General features: G+C 37.4%; 1 long non-coding RNA gene across 1 annotated transcript; it reads right to left on the bottom strand.

Moving 5' to 3' along the window:
• Positions 1-1,759: 1,759 nt before the first annotated feature.
• LOC113781600 lies at positions 1,760-4,257 on the bottom strand. Its single transcript, XR_003469639.1, has 3 exons — positions 4,128-4,257; positions 2,570-2,647; positions 1,760-1,839 (listed from the first exon to the last, which is right to left on the bottom strand). It is a non-coding gene; the product is annotated as an uncharacterized LOC113781600 (long non-coding RNA).
• Between the last annotated feature and the right edge of the window lie 1,477 nt (positions 4,258-5,734).

Below are 5,734 nucleotides of genomic sequence, written 5' to 3'. Positions count from 1 at the left end.
AAAGCACAAATTACTACTAAATACCCATATCCGATTATACTGCCAAAATTAAAAAATTAATTCCCCTGAAATATATTAACAAAATAGAAAAAAATACCCCATAATTCTTGCAGCCGTGGAATCTTCTTCCTGGATTTGACAATGTCCACGAAGTAGCTATTCGACATGGTTCATTACAATCACAAAACACGCTCTCAGATCCATTGTACTCACCTACCTTCTCTCTCTTCACCCCTGATAAATTTTCACTTTCCTGATCCTTATGATTTGAGTGTTGGAAGCTGCACGAACTTGATGCTCCATTGAAATACTTTTTCCCTTGCTGCATCTTAGATGTGCTCCTTTGCAGAAACAATTGGGCAACTAAAAATGAGCCCTAATGTCTTCAAACCAGATGCTCGCCCCTTTTTGTAATGATATCTAATCCGTTTCAGTGGATAATTGCAGGAGATTAAGCCAGTGTGACAATTATACCCCTTTGGTCCACGCGAATTGAGTAAAATGTAGTAAAAAGTCCTACATTGAAAGTAAAAAACTAGTTCAGGGACTAAATTGGTTAAAATATTTAATGAAGGACGAAATTGATTTAAGTGAAAATGTTTAGGGACCAATTTGGCGAAATTCCCAGAAAAGAACAAAATTTGACTACCAATCAAAGTGTGTCACTTGTCACCTTTGACCCAAATTCATTTCTATCATTTTAACCTTTTTGAAGCTTCATTTGAGCTTTCATTTACAGCCTTCCAGCCGTGAGAGTGAGAGGAAAAAGAAGAGAGGAAACCATTTCAATCCATCTTGGGTTTTGCTTGATTTAGTGAGAAAACAAGAAAACTAAACCGATTAACTTGCAAATTGAGAGCTTGGGAAGCTTAGGAAGCTAAATTTCACAAGGAGAGGTGGTGGATAACTCTTCCAAGCATCTTTGAGAGGTATATTGGCTGTCCATCACATTTATTTCCCTTAATCTTGTTAAAGTTTAGTTAGAAGCTCTTAATCTTGCCTTATGACGGTTAACCGGTTAGTTTTGATGGATTTGTTGGATATGGAGCTAAGGTTTACATTTTCAGCTTTGATTATAGTTATCTACCTCTTAATTGATGTTATTGAGTTAGTAATTGGTGGGTTTGATGATAGAGCACTTGTTAGATATGGATTTTCTAGAGTAAAGGTGCAAAACCCTGAAATTGGAAACCACTCTGCCCTGCTCTGTCCGGTTCTGGTTGACCATGAGGGAGGCCAAATTAGGTTTAGCACAAAACATGAAAGTTGTAGGGAATGATGTTTTATAGCTGCCTGTAGAATTTCAGCTCATTCTGAGCACTATATCATATGAAAAGACAAAAATACCCCTAACTGCCATAAGTAGAGCTCTGTGTCCCGTTTTGACATTTCACCAATTTGACCGCATCTGTTCACCCAGATCCGTACTGAATTTGTGACAGCACCACCTCCCCCTAAGGCGAACCAAAGGGCTCGGCGGACCGCCCGCCCAACTCTTACCGGGACTCACTACAGTCCTCAAATAACATACATCACTCACATCCAATAAAATAGGGTACAACCTCAAGACTAAATGAAATAACATTTTTCAAACTTAGAACCAGATAAGATACATTACAAATCTCAAGTAAGGGTATCATTCCCCGAATAAGACAAAAGTTCTCAGTTCTCAAATAATTACATCAAATACTTATCAAGTGAATCGAATTCAAATTATATATGAGATATCCCTTCAGGCACTAGTAACTCAATACAAGTGCTTTCTTTGGCCTCGAGCCCTGTGGGGAAAAATTATTTTTGGGGGTCACTAATTAAGCCTCAGAACCTCCACTTCCAAACCTGTTAAGGAAAATAAATTGGGGTGAACTAACGCTCAGTGAGGCCAAGGGAAAAACATGCAAGCATGCTACCAAAGACACAATATAAAGCAATAACTCAAGTAACAAGTAACTGCGAAACATTAAGCAACTAGGGAATTTAATCACAATAAAAGGATACGGGAGCTCTCAGGAGCTAATCCACGCCCGATCCAAGCTCAGGTAGTTGACCATCCGTCAACTTTCACAGTTATCCATATAGAACTCCACTTACTACCTCCAGCCACCAAGACACCCTCTTGGATCCGTAACCAAACAAGCATGTAGGTGGTATCACTTAACAAGTATACCTAGCAAGACCCCTTATTTGGATCAAGCTATAACACTTCCCAAGGTTCACCAAGTTTCTCGACCAAGCCCTTGCCGGCTCGAGTTACAAGGCTAGCCAATGGGTTGGGGTGTCCCCCCTTTTCACTTTTAGGTCGATGAGACGAACCTCCAATCGACAAGATTTGGTCATAACATTGAGACGGGATGAGCGGTACCTCCTACCCAAAAAGGGCATGATACATTCTGCCGTTCAATGCACATGAAAAACACTTTCATTTGCATTCACATGTAACACGTATCACTTATCAAGCAAGCAATTTCATGAAAGAGAGGACAAGGGCGATAAAGTACGCCCTAGCCTCATTAACTAGCAAGTACAAGAATCATTTCATTTAAACACTTCACATGCACTTGATACTCACCAAGTATCAAAAGTCAAAGTTTGAGAAATTAGCTCTAAGACGCTTCGCCGGGAGTTCCCTCGAAGTCCTCTTGAGATCCTGAAAGTATGCAATAATGCATTGTATCTCAAATTCCAGGCCATACAGTATTCGTGTAAAGAAAAGAAATAGTCAATTTTGACTCCAAAATTCAAGTTTCCAAAGTATTTCAGTTCATAAGGAACCGACTTTCAAATGAGGTCTCAAGTGATAGGTGAACTCAAGTTCACCATGAAAATAGGTTTGAAATGCTCTAAGAGTTCTAAAAATGTAACCTAGGCCCTTAAAAGAACATTTAGGTCCAAATTGGAAATTTTCACTTTTCGAGTCATTCTTGGAAATATCAGTCCGGAAGTTCGGAAAGTCTAAAAATGGCAAATTTTACACCGTCAAAAACTTCATTCGAAGCATAACAACTTTGTAGAAGGTCACTTTCCAAGAATCAAATCAGAAACAAGTCAATTTCTCCAAGAAAGTTTACTATTCATTGAAGATAGGTCAAAACAGTCCAAGTTTTTCCAATAATTTTGGAATTTCGCTAAAAATCATAGAATCAAAACCAGCCTTTGAAATTTGATATGCATGTAAAGTTCCAATCCAGGTTTCAAATGAAAAAAATGGAACTCGATTCCGATGTTCCTAGCTCAAGAAATAAAAAGTTGAAGTTCGCTAAAATTCCTGGACTGTTGGCCTATTTTCCAGATTTAATGCACTTCGCTAATTAGGCCGTATCTCACTCGATTCTCAGTGAAATTGAAAACGGTTGGTGGTGTTAGAAACTAGGTTCACAAGGATATATTTATGCAGAAATCATTTCCAAAATCCAGACATAAGCGGTTCAAAATCAAGCAACAAAATGGATTTTCTGGACAGTCTCGGATGAACAGTAATAAACAGGCAGCCAACTTTCAAAACTCGCCACGAATCGCTCGGGACGAACTAGAAAATGAGCTTGGTACCATTTTAAAGCTCTAAGAGTCTACTTTCAAATGCCACAAACGGCACTCAATTTCGATCAACGAGCAAAACGTTATAGCTACACAAATGTTGCTGGTCAGAAAATTCTGGAGCTTGTTCCAGTTTTGCTTCTTTACTTGTAACTCAAAATTTAACCAACCATTTGGGTTGATTTTTGGTAGACAACCACAATACACATAGCACAACATATCTACACCAATTTGGAAGCTCAATTAGCACCAGAAAATTTTCGAAATTACAGGGCAGCTGCAAACAAGAAAGTCAGGCAGCAAGTCAGAAATTTCAGACACTATCTTCTCCAAATTTCTAACTTTCTTCCAACTTCATTCCATCAATCATTCTATATACATGTATCATAGCACAATAGCAGCAACCACAACATGTTAATTCATCACATCAGCCACCAATAAGCATCCTCAAACCCTCGAGCATGTCATGAAATTGCAAGAACATAATTACTCAACCAATCAACCTAAATTCTACCATAGGTTGCAAACCCATGCTACCTTTGCTCCATTTGAACTATAATTTTGCAAGATTGAAGTGTGGGTGAGTGAGTTACCTCAAGAACTTAGTTGGACAGCTTTAGGGCAGAAATTTTGACCGAAATTCCTCCAAGAAAACCGATGAACAGCCCCCTCTTCCAAGCTAGGATCAAAGCCCTCTAATGGATGATGAAATTTGGAAGTGGATTGAAGCAAGTCTGTGAGGATTTTGGCTAGATTTTTTTCTTCCCCTTTTTTTCTTCCTATTTTTGGCCAAATAGAGAGTGAAGAGAGGAGAGAGAGTGAAATCATATTTTGTAATGAAAGTGGAGAGAATTGGTGACTTAATGGTTAACTCTAAGTGTCAACTCATGCTAGGTCCGTTTAGGGTCTTCGCGTGTCCAATTTTCGCGCTCGTTTGCAACTTTTGTGCACTAAACCTCTGGGGTAATTTCCCTAGTACATTAATAGTACATTACTAGTAGTCTCATGTTCTTAAAATCTCCAATTAATCAAATTAATGTGCCTGTCGGGGCCTTTTCGGCACGCTCGCGCATAAAGGTCAAACTTAAGGGTTTTCTCGTTTGAACTTGGAAATTCAACTTATTCGATTCTAAAACTCTACAATATGATAATCCAAGTATATATAACAATAAAAATCATGATAAGAAATTCATCTTGAATAAATTTGGGTATTAAAATAATGTGCGCTTAAAGAACCAATCGGTAAAATTTATTTTCGAGAAATTCATGTACTTTAGTAAATTTTTTTTTTTTGGGGTAACTCGAGTACGAAATATTTTTAAAATGACCAATTTAATAATATTTTGATAATAAAATTATGAGTCCTCACATCCTCTCCCCCTTAAGAGAATTTCGTCCTCGAAATTCATACCTTAACTCGAAACTCCAGATGTCTCTTTTGCATCCCGCTCTTACGAATTGTAAAACTTATTCCGCATTAAATATCACGTAAGTCTTATAGTCTTAATCTGTTCACGACGAGCGAGATAACAATTCTTTCATGCAGTTCACAGATTCAATTACCTTAAGAAATTTGTCAATTCAAGAACAAATGATGTAATAACCCTTTAAATTGGTATACGCAATGCACTTTACATATCTCGCAGATCAAATTCGATAAGATCTTAATAGCACACAAGTTTTGTCCTACTGGACCTTAACCCTAGTAATGTTTCAAAATAGATAGTAAGAGCCCTCAAGAATCAATAACTTCAAAAATCATATCCGGTTCCGTATACATGTATGCAAATATCGAAGTACGAAATGAAACCTTACATTCAATAATATCTTATTGTAGTCCCCAAGTCATTTATGAGTATTATCACCAATTTTTAACCCAAATACGAGTTAAAGACCCAAATCCATCAATGCTACTGGTGTATTAATTACTCCCAATGGCATAATTGAATTTCAAAGTGCTTACTTTTCTGATGAACTAGCCTTAATCACATCTTCCTCTAGAATCCTCAATTAGTTGTAGTCCTGTATTAAATCTAACTTGGAAAATACTACTGTCTCTTGTAGATACTCAAATGATTCATTTATGCAAGGTAAAAGATATTTAATCCTAATACCCACTTGATTCCAGCCTCGATATTATAGACATGGCCTTCTCACAAGGTTATAAGCGTAACAAAATTTAGATATACGAATAAGTCAT

The sequence above is a fragment of the Coffea eugenioides genome, chromosome 8 (assembly GCF_003713205.1).
Source record: "Coffea eugenioides isolate CCC68of chromosome 8, Ceug_1.0, whole genome shotgun sequence".
In the NCBI taxonomy this organism is placed as follows: domain Eukaryota; kingdom Viridiplantae; phylum Streptophyta; class Magnoliopsida; order Gentianales; family Rubiaceae; genus Coffea; species Coffea eugenioides.
The sequence above is the reverse complement of the archived record's forward strand: the minus strand, read 5'-3'. Positions and strand labels throughout refer to the sequence as shown.